The sequence below is a fragment of the Hyperolius riggenbachi genome, chromosome 4 (genome assembly GCF_040937935.1).
Source record: "Hyperolius riggenbachi isolate aHypRig1 chromosome 4, aHypRig1.pri, whole genome shotgun sequence".
NCBI lineage: Eukaryota > Metazoa > Chordata > Amphibia > Anura > Hyperoliidae > Hyperolius > Hyperolius riggenbachi.
In genome coordinates this window covers 301,158,112-301,175,764 of record NC_090649.1, presented here as the reverse complement: position 1 = coordinate 301,175,764, position 17,653 = coordinate 301,158,112, and positions in this window count along the sequence as shown.

The window sequence follows — 17,653 nt, the reverse complement described above, 5'->3', positions numbered from 1 at the left end:
GTGGGAGCGCTCTTCCTAGATGCGTGCAGCCATCAAAATAGAGTTCTTCTGTGAAATGGTTAAGCGCTCTTCTCTGCCTGTTCCTTCTTAGACACAGCGAATATGTCATATAATGAAAAAGCCCCCCCTTCGGGGAAAGACTCACCAGACTTCTAGGCCTCCAAGGCCAATGCTCGCATTCGGGGTATTGGCCACCCCGCAGCCTCTCTGGCAGTCCTCTCTCGGCTATTCTCAGTCTGTGTAATCAAAAAAACGAATTCCACATCGCGTAAAAGCGTACCAGTTTATTTAAAAAATGGTTAAAAACAGATCAGTGGTGTATAACCACTCATTGGGTCAAAAAACTTCATCAAGAAAATGAAACACAGCCAGCCCCTTGTTTGACAAGCTACCTGATTCCAGGTACAGGGGTATGCAGAGATGAGATGCACTAAGCTTGTGACAAGGCGCACGCCTCTGTCATTTAGCGTCCCTCTCCGCAATATCTTACTGGCTAGTGCTCTAAAAGATACAGAGCCTACTGCACACAGACAGTCCCGCCGCGACCAGCGAGCGTCGTGCGCTATGATGTCACTCCGTAGCTCCGCCCAACGTTTCGTTGCCCTAGCAACTCCTCAGGGGCTACGGAGGCACGGAGAGTGACGTCCTTTATCCTCTATTGTGCAGACATTCACCTGCGTTCTATAATCAAGCTCATAGCTAGATCCTATTCCAAGCTGTTTGAAAGCCTAGGACCCGCCCCCCCCTTTGCTCTCTGCAATAGCGCAGCAAGTCTATAGGCTGCTGGGAATTTGAATTCCTCCTATCTCACTGTTTCCATTCAGATTCATAGCTTCATGCAGCAACCCCTGCATACCCTTTACATGATATTATAGAGCAACCCCTGCATACCCTTAGCATGATGTTATATTTACCCATTAGCTAATAATGCAGCAAGTCTATAGGCTGCTGGGATTTGAATTCCTTCTATCTCGCTGTTTCTATGCAGATTCATAGCTTCTTGCAGCAACCCCTGCATGCCCTTTACATGATATTATACAGCAACCCCTGCATACCCTTAGCATGGTGTCATATTTTGCGTGCACTAGCATACTCATAGGCTCCATGCCCTTTTCATATGTCACTCTTATTATCGTAAGTGTTATATAACCCCATTCTCCATTCCTTTAGGTGAATCCCCTTTTCCCCCCATACCCCCCGCCCTCCCCCCCACCACCCATCCCGGTGGCGATCCTCCCCAGCTAACTGAAGCTACCCATTCGCTATAAAACAATTATAGCGAATGGGTAGCTTCAGTTAGCTGGGGAGGATCGCCACCGGGATGGGTGGTGGGGGAGACAGATGCCGAGGCGGGAATACTACTTCCGAGACCGCACGTGACCCCTGAGCTATTGGTGAAGGGGTTGGATCTCTCACCAGTGATTAATATCTCTACTTATCAGCTGTCCCCTGATGAATTATCTGTATAATCAAAGGGACTTTCGTTCAGTCCAACGGCTACCCCTGACTTTTTTTCTTTGGATATTGAACTTGAAAAATTCTTTAACCAACTTAGATGGAAAAGTTTTTTCTCTAGACAAATCACTGTCCCTCTTGGTGGTGGTCTCTCTTGTGCGACAGTTTTCTTGTTGCACTTGATGAACTGTATTTTGTGTTTTTAATATGTTGTTATATATCTGTACTTTTTTAGAATTTGGTATTACGGCCTGATGAAGGGCGCATACAATTTTACATAAAAGCCCGAAACGAACATGTGTCGTTGCCTTGAAGTTCAATACCTGCCAAGCTGCAACCACTTGTCGAATTAAATATCTTTCTTGTATTCCCAAGACCAATCACTGTGATACTGAAGAAACATGTGCTTTTGATGTTTTTCTACATGTGTCAATAAAAAAATTTTCACAATATTTTTGCCGTCTTTTGAGATTGCACCAATCTATATAGTCCTCTTCTAAAGCTATAAATGAGTGTTGGTGGGTAAGGTGGATTACCCTGAAAAAGGACTGTGTTTTTGATCCTTCACAATACAAAGGACCATACCTCTAGATTATTTGATAAAGATTTAAGAAGGAACAGGCAGAGAAGAGCGCTTAACCATTTCACTGAAGAAATCGCTCTGACATGCTGGGAAATCTAGGTCGATCTGTTGAGATTGCTTATCGTTTTGCATTGGACCTAATGGAAATCTAATGGCAAAAAAAATGCCATCAGATCGATTTTCAATACATTTCATACTGAAATCCATTGGAAATCTGTTCCTAGTAAAAAATGTTCCTAAACACATCAGATAGATCAGAAATCTATCTGATGATCTATCTGCTGCTAATCTAACGAGTGTATGGCCACCTTAATGTTGGGCATATACGGCCTCGATTATGCGCCGGATCGAGCCGCTGGTGAGGACTTAACAAGTTACCCACACCTCTGGGGAGGTCTTAACAATGCAAAGTGCAGGGAGCCGAAAGTCTGTGCAGGGAGCCGACGTCTCTGTGAGTCTGTGCAAGGAGCTGAAGTCTCTGTGAGTCGTCTGTGCAGGGAGCTGAAGTCTGTGTGAGTCATCCGTGCAGAGAGCCGAAGTCTGTGTGAGTCATCTGTGCAGGGAGCCGAAGTCTGTGTGAGTCATCTGTGCAGGGAGCCGAAGTCTGTGTGAGTCATCTGTGCAGAGAGCCGAAGTCTGTGTGAGTCATCTGTGCAGGGAGCCGAAGTCTGTGTGAGTCATCTGTGCAGGGAGACGAAGTCTGTGTGAGTCATCTGTGCAGGGAGCCGAAGTCTGTGTGAGTCATCTGTGCAGGGAGCCGAAGCCTGTGTGAGTCATCTGTGCAGGGAGCCGAAGTCTCTGCAAGTCTGTGCAGGGAACCGTAATTACAGCTTGTAACAAAAGAGAGATATTGCCACACTTCTGCTGTACCGCTCAATGGGCTGCTGTAATTTATCGAACTTCAAAGGCAGCTGTGAAAATCTTTATGAATTAGCACACAAAGGTCTAAAATACAGAATGCGTTATTTTCCATCCCAAATTTTTCTACCGCAAAGCCTTTTATGAATTGAGGCCAATATCAATAATTCTACTGATATTCTACTATCACTTTACCTAACCTACCACTCACACTAACCCTCCCCATACCTAAATACTCCTTACACTAAACTAGTGTATTTACTAGATTGTAAGTTCGCACAGGCAGGGTTCTCTGACCCTTTTGTGCCTCTGAAGTTGCTCTAATATATACTGTAAGTTGCATCATTTTGTTCATCATGTTACATTGTAACTACTATAATATCTAACAATTATGTATCAGGGTCTATGTGTTGTGTATGCCATTATCTGTATTATTATGTACTCCATTATGTACTCCATGTTTGTTTCTTACTCTGTACAGCACTATATAGAATATGTTGGTGCTTTATAAATCAATGAAAATAGCCCTATGTTTTGTAGCCATAGCATTCCCACAATTATTGTACCCCTATTATGTGTCCTCATGTCTCCATTTTAATTGCCCCCATTAAAATGTCCCACCATTATAATACTTCCTATAGTGTACTCGGTATAGTGTCTTTATATATATTGCCCCTATGCTGTTCTCACTTATAGTTGTTCTTATGCAGCGTGCCCCTTTTATAATGGCCCCTGTTTTGTCCCCCCACCATTATAGTGGCAATAGCGCAGGGCTCCCAAGTAGTGGTTCCTGTGCTGTGCCCCTCTATCATGGCCCTGTGTTGTGTCTCCATATAGTGCCAAGTGTGGCCTATAATAGTTTTCCCTGGTAGCCCCCACTCCCCCTAAAAGATATTCTTGATGATTGGTGGTAGAAAGCATGCTGGGTGAGTAATAGCTCACCTCTCTATGTTCCATCAATGAGCAATATCATTAAGCCGGAACCTGGTACATGTGGCTATATGAGACTGGCTGCAGTACAGGTCTCAGGATCACTGCTATAACAAGGAAAATTATGAGAGGAATGGATATTTATATCAGCATTGCGTCCTGCTGTCAGACTTTGCTTGATGGGGGAATTAGACACCAGAGCATCCTGTTTAGTCCTGAAAGATTCTCACCTTAAAGGGAATGTCCAAGGAAATAAAAAAAAATATATATCTACTTCCTCCAGCCCCTGGCAGCCAATATACCCCTCGCCGCAGTTCCGGTGTCCCGGGATCCCCTCCGTTGGAGATGCCGATCTCGCCAGGTTGGCATCTACTGCGCCAGCGCAAGCACTGGTGGTGACAGCACTCACATGGTCTGGAATGCTCTGCGCAGGTGCAGAAGTACTGCGCCTGTGCAGAATGCTCCAGGCACAGCAGATGCCGACCTGGCAAGGTCGGCATCTGCACCGGAAGGGGACCCCAGGCCATCGGCTGGAAGCAGAGCTGTGGCGAGGACACAGTAGGGCTGCCAGGGGCTCGAGGAAGCCCCAGGTAAGTAGTTTTTTTCTTATAAACCTCGGTTGTTTCCTTTAAGGACGGAAGCAATTTTCCCCTGTAGCGCTCCTCCCATTCATTCGCCAATAACTATAGCACTACTTATTTTCACACCTAATCTTGCTATATCTCATTTTTTTTTGTCAGAACTTAGGCTTTTTGGTGTGATATTTGCATTCAGTAATTACTTTACTTTATATGCGTTTGAAAGAGAAAAACAAAGAGAAAAAAATTAAAAAATACACTATTCCATCCCCTATAGTTTTAAAATAAACAATGCAACTGTAAATAAAAGCCACAAATTGTATTTGCCCATTAGTCCTGGCTATCACAATATTTAAATTATGTTCCTAGTACAATGTATGGCGACAATATATTATTTGGAAATAAAGGTGTATTTTTTCCTGTTTCTACCCTATCAATAAACACAACCCCCTTATTTGTTAAAATAACTGTAATACACCTTTATTACATACATATTAAAAATGCTCAGACCCTAAGGGAACTATCTATTTTTTAAACGGTCACTTTTTTTTAACGTGTTTATTTTTGGTAGCTATGGGGGAGGGTGGGGGGTTAATGTTTTATAAATTGTTTAATTTTTTTTTTTTTTTTACTCTAGTTTTACTTTTTGGCCACTAGGTGATGCTAAGCAATATCTTGGTAGTTACCAGGAAGTGCTTAATCTTCTTCTTTTTTTTTTTTACAACGTTTTACTTTCATTCTTATGAATATGCATGCCTCGCAATTCGAGGCATGTTAAATAACTCACATGGGCGTCAGTTGGCTTGGGGGAACACTTGTACCCCTTCGCCAATCGATCCCCTGTAAGTGCCACAGGGAAGTACAAATTTCACTGGGGAAATGTAAACTGCAGCCATTCTTACAGCCATTCTTACACTGTTAATGGGAGGTTTCTCAAACTTTGCACAGTTGGTCACTGGGTGACTGAGATTAATATTCAGAAAAGTGGGTGGAGCCTACAAAAGGCAATCAAAATTAACCTATTGATTTTCAAGGGGATATTTCATTGCTGCCATTCTTGCACTGTTAATGGCACAAGCCTCACACCTGGTACAGTTGGTCACTGGGTGAATGGGGCTCAAATTCATAAAAGGGAGTGGAGCTACAAACGGCCAATCAGATTTGATACATTTCAATGCAAATGATTGATGCCAAAGACCGCAAAGCTCACAAACTTGGTTATTGAGTAATTGAATGTTAGGGTTAGGAAAAATGGGCATGGCCAACACCAGCCAAATAGATATCCGGCCAATGCTGGGTCATCAGTGGGCAGAGACAAATACAAGGGGGTGGAGCCACAGCCAATAAGATTTGTTTCATTTCAATGCAAATTATTTATGCCAAAGACCACAAAGCTCACAAACTGGCAAATTTTGACTTAAAGAGAATCTGTATTGTTAAAATCGCACAAAAGTAAACATACCAGTGTGTTAGGGGACATCTCCTATTACCCTCTGTCACAATTTCGCCGCTCCCCGCCGCATTAAAAGTAGTCAAAAACAGTTTTAAAAAGTTTGTTTATAAACAAACAAAATGGCCACCAAAACAGGAAGTAGATTGATGTACAATATGTCCACACACAGAAAATACATCCATACACAAGCAGGCTGTATACAGCTTTCCTTTTGAATCTCAAAAGATCATTTGTGTGTTTACCTTCTGTCCCCTTCTTCTCCCATGCACTGAACATTACAGGCTTCCTGCAGACAGCTCTGCTTGTGCCTGTGTTTGTAATCCCTCAGTATGTGTCAGCCAGCTACTTTCAGATTTTTATCCAGCTCTCTTCTATCACTGATAAGATAGCAGAGAAGCTGCTGGCTTATGTAAATAAAACACACACTGGAGTGTGCATAGAGGAACAGACCAGCACTGAAGAGTTGGCAGCCTTCCAGACACAGGCCGACAAGTCTGACAGGGGAAAGATACATTGATTTATTACAGAGACCTTGATAGTACAAAGTGCTACAGTGAGCCAGAACACATTAGAATAGGTTTAGGAACTTATAGGATGGTAGAAAAAAGTTGTAATTTTTGTTACAGAGTCAAAGTTTTGTTACAGAGTTTAAAGTTACTTTTATTCAACCATGAAGTAATTTTTTGACGGGAAATGACATAGGTGTCTCCCACAAATAATAAGACGATGTACAAGAGGCAACTCCATCCCTGGAAGTATTTAAGTCTAAACTGAAAACCCACCTCTTCAGTCTGGAATTCATGAACATCTGACTATCTCCTCTGTAACACAACCCAGCCTGCAACCCTGTATTGATCTGAGACACAACTATGCGCTTTGAGTCCTATGGGAGAAAAGCGCTTTACAAATGTTATTGTATTGTATTGTATTGTATTGTGGGAAAAAAAACTATTTCCCAGCTTTTATTTACATTTGGGCAAAAAGTGTTCAGTCCAAAATAATTCATACCCTTCATAAACTGTCACAATCTGTGGGAAAATCCAAAGTTCTATACCATTCCAAATAGTTCAAGCTGTTCTAAAGCAGCCTAATTACCCTGATTAATTGGAAACAGTTGTTTTAATCAACTCAACAGGTGAAAAACAGTGGCTCTCTGCAGTTGGTTTGTGGACAGTCAAGGCTAAGACAATGGAGCTCGGTGAATACCTGCGGCTGCACATTGTGGCTGCTCGCAAGTCGGGAGAGGGCTACAAGGCCATTTATAAATGTTTTCAAGTTCCAGTGGCTACAGTGCAAGAAGAATGTTCCGCACTGTGGAAAATCTCAGAGGACGTGGTCGGAAGCCAAAGTGACACCTGTGCTGGCCAGGAGGATAGTGAGAGAGGGGAAAAAGAATCCAAGGATCACCACCAAGGAGATTCTGGTGAATCTTGGTTCTGCTGGTGGCAATGTCTCAAGGCAGACAATCCAATGGACACTCCACACTGCTGGGTTCCCCGGATGCAAACCAAGGAGGACGCCACTTCTCCAGATAAGGCACACAAAAGCTTGCTAGCCTTTGCAAATGCACATCTGGACAAAGAAGAAGACTTTTGGTCTTCTGTGTTATGGTCAGATGAAACAAAAAATGTCTTTGTTTGGTCAGAATGAGGTTTCCTTCATTTGGTGTAAAAAAGGAGAAGCCTTCAACCCAAAGAACTTCAGCCCCACTGTCAAACATGGTGGTGGGAACCAAGTGTTTTCCAGCCAATGGACCAGGGAACCTAATCACAGTAAACGGCACAATGAAAAAAAAAGCAATTACTGAGGATTCTCAACGACAACATCAAGCAGTCTGCAGAAAAACTTGGCCTTGGGCACCAGTGGACATTTCAGCATGACATGACCCAAAACACACAGAAAAATTGGTGAAGAAATGGTTAGCAGACAACAACATTAACGTTTTGGAGTGGCCCAGCCAGAGTTCTGACTTCCAATCCAATTAAAAATCTGTGGAGAGAGCTACAGAATAGAGTGATGGCAAGGAGACCCTCCAACCTGAAAGATTTGGAGCTCATTGCTAAAGATGAATAGGCAAAAATACATGTGGAGACATGCAGAAAGCTGGTCTGCAATCATAGGAAGCATTTGATTGTTGTAATAGCCAATAAAGGCTTTTCTATTGAATTTTGAGAAAGGGTATGAATAATTTTGGACTGGACACTTTTTGCTCAAATGTAAATGAAAGCTGAGAAATGCTTCCCCCCCCCCCCCCCCCCCCCACACACAATAATGCCTTTCACCACAATAATGTCTTATTATCTTTTGGGAGACACCTATGTCATTTTCTGTCAAAGCATTACTTGCTGGCTGAGTAAAGGTAACTTTGAGTCAAAATTTGCCACGGGTATGAATAATTATGGGTAGCACTGTATATATATATATATATATATATATATATATATATATATATATATATATATATATATATATATATATAATGTATACCTATTATGTGTGAACACAGCCATAGAAACACATACAAAACTGGTGCCAACTGTCAAAAATGACAGGACAGGAGTGGTCACCTTTTTATGTGTGAACCAAACCTTATTGTTGCTTGCTGGGATCAGGGCTCAATCTCTTAGGCAAGTGCTGTACAGACATCCCAATAGCCTAGAGGCTATCCACATGTCTGTTGCTCTAGAGGAGGGAGGAGGGACAACACATGGTACACTACGGAGCTGTTTTTGGCAGGCAGGGTGAGTAGGAGTACAATGTGCTTGAGGGTCTGGCGGGCATTGAATTTAGGCTCCTGTACGGTTCTAAACTGCCACCTCGGCCAAGATTAATACAGATTGTGTAATTAGCCTTGTAGCAGCACACAATCTAATGCATCTCTTTGATTCTAGTAGACAAATAACCGCATAATATTTTCAGCATGTGGAATGAAAACAGTACACCTAGTGTAGATCCATAAATCAAAACACTGTGAGATGTATATAGGTGGGTATGGACCAGACCAAACAAAATCTACTCAGATTCTTTTTATGAAAATATCTACAAAAAACTTTTATTGATTAATATATCAAAACACAACCATTTAAAAATGTGAGCCTCCCAAACCTCCCCAATCAAGCACCCACCCCACCTGACAGGCCCCTCCTCTGCAACCTTCAATCTCCCTTACTCAATGGTCCCAACTTAACCTATAATCAAAATTGCAGTGATGCAGTGTGCTTACATGTAGATGCAGTGTGCTTACATGTAAATCCATGTAAGCACACAAAAAATAAAGTTATGCAGGTAGTTTCCTCTACAGTGATTGATCCCAGCACTTGAGAGCAGAAGGTGGAAAGCTAACCATGTGCTCAGTGTGCTGCATAGGAGGTACTGATATCAAGTAATTGTTTGGATGTACACAGGGCTACAATACTATACAGTGGTGTGAAAAACTATTTGCCCCCTTCCTGAATTCTTATTATTTTGCATGTTTGTCACACTTAAATGTTTCTGCTCATCAAAAACCGTTAACTATTAGTCAAAGATAACATAATTGAACACACAATGCAGTTTTAAATGATGGTTTTTATTATTTAGTGAGAAAAATAACTCAAAACCTACATGGCCCTGTGTGAAAAAAAAATTGCCCCCTGAACCTAATAACTGGTTGGGCAACCCTTAGCAGCAATACCTGCAATCAAGCATTTGCGATAACTTGCAACAAGTCTTTTACAGTGCTCTAGATAAATTTTGGCCCACTCATCTTTGCAGAATTGTTGTAATTCAGCTTTATTTGAGGGTTTTCTAGCATGAACCGCCTTTTTAAGGTCATGCCACAACATCTCAATAGGATTCAGGTCAGGACATTGACTAGGCCACTCCACATCTTCATTTTGTTTTTCTTCAGCCATTCAGAGGTGGATTTGCTGGTGTGTTTTGGGTCATTGTCCTGCTGCAGCACCCAAGATCGCTTCAGCTTGAGTTGATGAACAGATGGCCGAACATTCTCCTTCAGGATTTTTTGGTAGACAGTAGAATTCATGGTTCCATCTATCACAGCAAGCCTTCCAGGTCCTAAAGCAGCAAAACAACCCCAGACCATCACACTACCACCACCATAATTTACTGTTGGTATGATGTTCCTTTGCTTAAATGCTGTGTTTCTTCTACACCAGATGTAACGGGACACGCACCTTCCAAAAAGTTCAACTTTTGTCTCGTCGGTCCACAAGGTATTTTCCCAAAAGTCTTGGCAATCATTGAGACGTTTTTAAGCAAAATTGAGACGAGCCTTAATGTACTTTTTGCTTAAAAGTGGTTTGCGCCTTGGATATCTGCCATGCAGGCCGTTTTTGCCCAGTCTCTTTCTTATGGTGGAGTCGTGAACACTGGCCTTAATTGAGGCAAGTGAGGCCTGCAGTTCTTTAGATGTTGTTCTGGGGTCTTTTGTGACCTCTCAAATGAGTTTTCTCTGCACTCTTGTGGTAATTTTGGTCTGCCGGCCACTCCTGGGAAGGTTCATCACTGTTCCATGTTTTTGCCATTTGTGGATAATGGCTCTCATTGTGGTTCGCTGGAGTCCCAAAGCTTTAGAAATGACTTTATAACCTTTACCAGACTGATAGATCTCAATTACAGTACTTTTGTTCTCATTTGTTCCTGAATTTCTTTGGATCTTGGCATGTCTAGCTTTTGAGGTGCTTTTGGTCTACTACTCTGTGTCAGATAGTTTCTATTTAAGTGATTTCTTGATTGAAACAGGTGTGGCAGTAATCAGGCCTGGGGGTGACTACAGAAATTGAACTCAGGTGTGATAAACCAAAGTTAAGTTATTTTTTGAACAAGGGGGGCAATCACTTTTTCACACAGGGCCATGTAGATTTGGAGTTTTTTTTCTCACTAAATAATAAAAATCGTCCTTTAAAACTGCATTTTGTGTTCAATTATGTTATCTTTGACTAATAGTTAACAGTTTTTGATGAGCAGAAACATTTAAGTGTGACAAACATGCAAAAGAATAACAAATCAGGAAGGGGGCAAATAGTTTTTCACACCACTGTATAACCATTATTATGGTTGCTGACCCAAGATTTAAGCTAATTCTTCCAGTCAAAGGAATCATAGAGTGAAAAATGTAGTATAAGGAGGTGCCAAATCAGCATAAAGTGATCAAAACATATTAAAAGGAAAATGGGTTGTGGACTTACCACTTCCAAAAAGGAAACACTTTGTAGAGTATAAATATGTCTCATTCGTGTGCACCTTTCTTAATGGCACAGATGACCTCCTCCATCTCCCCTTCTAGCACATTACTTAGGAGCAGTGTAGAACGCCACCTTTTGGGCTGGGGATGTGCATTTCCACAAATCTGGGACAAAGCCAGGGCTATTTAGAGTCTTGCTCCAGTATCGCTGTTGTGTCTATCAGTCCAGACACCCCAACCTTGTTTTAGTTATCTCTGTCCCACTTTTCTGTCTGGATACCAGCCTTGGTCCAGTTTACCTTGTCTTACCTGTCAGTCTGGATCCCAGTCAACCTGCCAGCCTGTCAGTCTAGGTATGGACCTGTGCTACCAGTGCATCTGTATAGTCTGTACCTGTTATCCCTTGTCCCTATCCTTCTAGTTTGTCAGTGCTGTCTACAATTTGTCATTCTTGATCCTTTTCTGCCAGCCTGTCAGTCCAGTCTTGTACGTGTAAAAGGCACCCGGTAAAAAGGGCACCAGAGATAGCCGCTAGTTGAATATTGGTGGTGCTTAACCTTAACCTCTCCATTGCCTAACCATACCCTCACCCCTTCCACCCAGGGGGCCATATGCAATTTACTTTTTCACCTGGGTTTTCTCCTAGGAGATAATTCTTCATCTTGAAATTAAAATATCTTTCCAGCACTTTTTAACTAAAAAAGTACCAAAACGTAAATGAAAAAGTACTATCAAAATTATTTTGAGCATTTTCTTTCTTTCTGGTGGCTTAAAATGCATTTTATTGACAAATTTAAAAATATCACCTAGGTGAAAACTCAGGTGAAAAAATGAATTGCATATGGGCCAGGGTGCGTAACCTTAACCCTTAAGGGCTTCTCCACACTCCTAATGTTAAAGGCCAACGCCTCCTAACTCCTAATATACGGTGGCAATGTTAAAAGCTGCGATTAGCTGCTATAAATGGTAAATGGTGGCTTCCCACCTTTTGTGCCTCTGGGCTCTCGAATTACCACTTATAGCCATTAATTGCCGTCTGCTTTGCCAGACTTCATCCCTTTCCTGCTCGCTGTCAGACCTATCTCAGCCTGCAACTTTTGCTTGTCCAGATACTAGTTTTCAGTGCAGGGTTAACTTTCCTGATCTTGTTGCCACTGGTAGTGGGAACTCTGGGACTTAAAATTTGGTGGTAATTTTCAGCAAAGCTGTCTGCTAGAGGTAGCAACCCATCTGGTGAAAACCGATGGCTAGTTAGATTTCATTTCATGAGGGAGCCCCAAGTCTTCCATCTTTTTCGAGGTCATATGCATTCTAATTAAAGGAAAAATCATTGACTTTTACATGTAATGCCCATGTAATATCAGGTTATGTGCAATAGTCTTCAGATTTGGGTGTAAAAGTACTGGTTAGGCATAGTTCACTGAAGCCTCCATAACAAAATGGGCTATATACAAGATGACCTTTGGGATAACTGAACTCCTTGGGTATCACACAACTCCGGCCCCTTAAGGACCAGAACCTTTTATTTATCATATCCCCCCTGATGGGCTCACAATAATCACAGGGCTAGGGGGCAATTAAATTGGCTCCTGACCAATGCATGAAGCTCAGCTTTCATTAGACAGCTAAGTTTAGTGGCGGTAGGCACACGCAACCACATTGGGAGTGTGGGAGATGGTGTCATAAAATCTACACTGCGTCAGACTTAAGCAGCCACAAGTGCATCCTATATTTTACTATGCACTGCCCCCAAGGAGTTAAAAAGCTCCAAATATGCAACTATTTGACTTCAATGCATTCAATCAAATTATGAATTTTCGACAAAGCCATCCAATTACTACAAATATCTGATGAACTGAATTTCACCCACATCACTACTGCCTGAAGAAAGTTACTGATCAGAAGTCAGAAGTCTGCCTTTAGAACCAGCTCTAACCCTTTTTGTTGTCATAGATGAGATGGCTCCCAGCAGGATCATCATGTCAGAGCTGTCAGATAAGCTTGTGACAGCATTAGGTGCCGCAAGCTTGTTTTATTTCAATAGATAAAGGAAGAGAGAACCGAGAGCCCAATATAGTGTAGTAAGTCAAGGCAAATGGTATATTCAAGAGTAAAAGATAAACTCACAAACCAGGGTTACCTCCAGGTAACTAGAGTTGGGCCGAACGGTTCGCCTGCGAACGGTTCCATGCGAACTTCCGTGGTTCGCGTTCGCGTCCCGCAGGCGAACCTTTGCGGAAGTTCGGTTCGCCCCATAATGCACATGGAGGGTCAACTTTGACCCTCTACATCACAGTCAGCAGGCCCAGTGTAGCCAATTAGGCTACACTAGCCCCTGGAGCCCCACCCCCCCCCTTATATAAGGCAGGCAGCGGCGGCCATTACGGTCACTCGTGTGCTGCCTGCGTTAGTGAGAGTAGGGCGAGCTGCTGCAGACTGTCTCTCAGGGAAAGATTAGTTAGGCTTAACTTGTTCCTGTCTGGCTGCATACCTGTTCTGTGAACCCACCACTGCATACCTGTGCTGTGAACCCACCACTGCATACCTGTGCTGTGAACCCACCACTGCATACCTGTGCTGTGAACCCACCACTGCATACCTGTGCTGTGAACCCACCACTGCATACCTGTGCTGTGAACCCACCACTGCATACCTGTGCTGTGAACCCACCACTGCATACCTGTGCTGTGAACCCACCACTGCATACCTGTTCAGTGAACCCACCACTGCATACCTGTTCAGTGAACCTGCCACTGCATACCTGTTCTGTTCAGTGGACCCGCCACTGTATACCTGTTCATTGAACCCACCACTGCATACCTGTGCTGTGAACCCACCACTGCATACCTGTTCTGTGAACCCACCACTGCATACCTGTTCAGTGAACCCGCCACTGCATACCTGTTCTGTTCAGTGGACCCGCCACTGTATACCTGTTCAGTGAACCCGCCACTGCATACCTGTTCTGTTCAGTGGACCCGCCACTGTATACCTGTTCTGTTTAGTGAACCCGCCACTGCATACCTGTTCTGTTTAGCGAACCCGCCACTGCATACCTGTTCTGTTCAGTGGACCCGCCACTGTATACCTGTTCAGTGAACCCGCCACTGCATACCTGTTCTGTTCAGTGGACCCGCCACTGTATACCTGTTCTGTTTAGTGAACCCGCCACTGCATACCTGTTCTGTTTAGTGAACCCGCCACTGCATACCTGTTCTGTTCAGTGGACCCGCCACTGTATACCTGTTCAGTGAACCCGCCACTGCATACCTGTTCTGTTCAGTGGACCCGCCACTGCATACCTGTTCTGTGAACCCGCCACTGTATACCTGTTCTGTTCAGTGAACCCGCCACTGCATACCTGTTGTGTTCAGTGAACCTGCCACTGCATACCTGTTCAGTGAACCCGCCAATGTATACCTGTTCTGTTTAGTGAACCCGCCACTGTATACCTGTTCTGTTCAGTGAACAGTTTGGTGTGTCAGTGTGAAGCAGTACCTTAATTACACTACCTGATTGATGTATACACATGCAAGATGTTTGAAAGCACTTTAGGCCTGTCATTTAGCATTCAATGTGATTTCTGCCCTTAAAACGCTGCTTTGCGTCAAATCCAGATTTTTCCCGGGGACTTTTGGCATGTATCCCACTCCGCCATGCCCCCCTCCAGGTGTTAGACCCCTTGAAACATCTTTTCCATCACTTTTGTGGCCAGCATAATTTTTTTTTTTTCAAAGTTCGCATCCCCATTGAAGTCTATTGCTGTATACCTGTTCAGTGAACCCACCACTGCATACCTGTGCTGTGAACCCACCACTGCATACCTGTGCTGTGAACCCACCACTGCATACCTGTGCTGTGAACCCACCACTGCATACCTGTGCTGTGAACCCACCACTGCATACCTGTGCTGTGAACCCACCACTGCATACCTGTGCTGTGAACCCACCACTGCATACCTGTGCTGTGAACCCACCACTGCATACCTGTTCAGTGAACCCACCACTGCATACCTGTTCAGTGAACCTGCCACTGCATACCTGTTCTGTTCAGTGGACCCGCCACTGTATACCTGTTCATTGAACCCACCACTGCATACCTGTGCTGTGAACCCACCACTGCATACCTGTTCTGTGAACCCACCACTGCATACCTGTTCAGTGAACCCGCCACTGCATACCTGTTCTGTTCAGTGGACCCGCCACTGTATACCTGTTCAGTGAACCCGCCACTGCATACCTGTTCTGTTCAGTGGACCCGCCACTGTATACCTGTTCTGTTTAGTGAACCCGCCACTGCATACCTGTTCTGTTTAGCGAACCCGCCACTGCATACCTGTTCTGTTCAGTGGACCCGCCACTGTATACCTGTTCAGTGAACCCGCCACTGCATACCTGTTCTGTTCAGTGGACCCGCCACTGTATACCTGTTCTGTTTAGTGAACCCGCCACTGCATACCTGTTCTGTTTAGTGAACCTGCCACTGCATACCTGTTCAGTGAACCCGCCAATGTATACCTGTTCTGTTTAGTGAACCCGCCACTGTATACCTGTTCTGTTCAGTGAACAGTTTGGTGTGTCAGTGTGAAGCAGTACCTTAATTACACTACCTGATTGATGTATACACATGCAAGATGTTTGAAAGCACTTTAGGCCTGTCATTTAGCATTCAATGTGATTTCTGCCCTTAAAACGCTGCTTTGCGTCAAATCCAGATTTTTCCCGGGGACTTTTGGCATGTATCCCACTCCGCCATGCCCCCCTCCAGGTGTTAGACCCCTTGAAACATCTTTTCCATCACTTTTGTGGCCAGCATAATTTTTTTTTTTTCAAAGTTCGCATCCCCATTGAAGTCTATTGCTGTATACCTGTTCAGTGAACCCACCACTGCATACCTGTGCTGTGAACCCACCACTGCATACCTGTGCTGTGAACCCACCACTGCATACCTGTGCTGTGAACCCACCACTGCATACCTGTGCTGTGAACCCACCACTGCATACCTGTGCTGTGAACCCACCACTGCATACCTGTGCTGTGAACCCACCACTGCATACCTGTGCTGTGAACCCACCACTGCATACCTGTTCAGTGAACCCACCACTGCATACCTGTTCAGTGAACCTGCCACTGCATACCTGTTCTGTTCAGTGGACCCGCCACTGTATACCTGTTCATTGAACCCACCACTGCATACCTGTGCTGTGAACCCACCACTGCATACCTGTTCTGTGAACCCACCACTGCATACCTGTTCAGTGAACCCGCCACTGCATACCTGTTCTGTTCAGTGGACCCGCCACTGTATACCTGTTCAGTGAACCCGCCACTGCATACCTGTTCTGTTCAGTGGACCCGCCACTGTATACCTGTTCTGTTTAGTGAACCCGCCACTGCATACCTGTTCTGTTTAGCGAACCCGCCACTGCATACCTGTTCTGTTCAGTGGACCCGCCACTGTATACCTGTTCAGTGAACCCGCCACTGCATACCTGTTCTGTTCAGTGGACCCGCCACTGTATACCTGTTCTGTTTAGTGAACCCGCCACTGCATACCTGTTCTGTTTAGTGAACCCGCCACTGCATACCTGTTCTGTTCAGTGGACCCGCCACTGTATACCTGTTCAGTGAACCCGCCACTGCATACCTGTTCTGTTCAGTGGACCCGCCACTGCATACCTGTTCTGTGAACCCGCCACTGTATACCTGTTCTGTTCAGTGAACCCGCCACTGCATACCTGTTGTGTTCAGTGAACCTGCCACTGCATACCTGTTCAGTGAACCCGCCAATGTATACCTGTTCTGTTTAGTGAACCCGCCACTGTATACCTGTTCTGTTCAGTGAACAGTTTGGTGTGTCAGTGTGAAGCAGTACCTTAATTACACTACCTGATTGATGTATACACATGCAAGATGTTTGAAAGCACTTTAGGCCTGTCATTTAGCATTCAATGTGATTTCTGCCCTTAAAACGCTGCTTTGCGTCAAATCCAGATTTTTCCCGGGGACTTTTGGCATGTATCCCACTCCGCCATGCCCCCCTCCAGGTGTTAGACCCCTTGAAACATCTTTTCCATCACTTTTGTGGCCAGCATAATTTTTTTTTTTTCAAAGTTCGCATCCCCATTGAAGTCTATTGCGGTTCGCGAACTTTAACGCGAACCGAACCTTCCGCGGAAGTTCGCGAACCAGGTTCGCGAACCTAAAATCGGAGGTTCGGCCCAACTCTACAGGTAACCACTGTATAAGCAGGTGAGGAGATTAGCCTGTCCCCACTCAGGATTAAGAAGTCGCTCTCTGTAGACGTGAAGAAAGAAAGGGGTATCCCCCTCCACCAAGGGTGGATATATGATGCAATATAGGACTGAACAGAGGCGCCAAAAGGTTATAAGCAATAATTAAAATATTAAAAAATGCTTAGGAGGCAGCGGTGGACTTACCTCCTTCAAGCAGACACAGGCAACTGTGTATTTCAACAAAAATGAATTTAACCACTTCCCAACTGAGGGGTTTTACCCCCTGACCACCAGAGCAATTTTCACCTTTCAGCGCTCCTTCCATTCATTCGTCTATAATTTTATCATTACTTATCGCAATGAAATGAACTATATC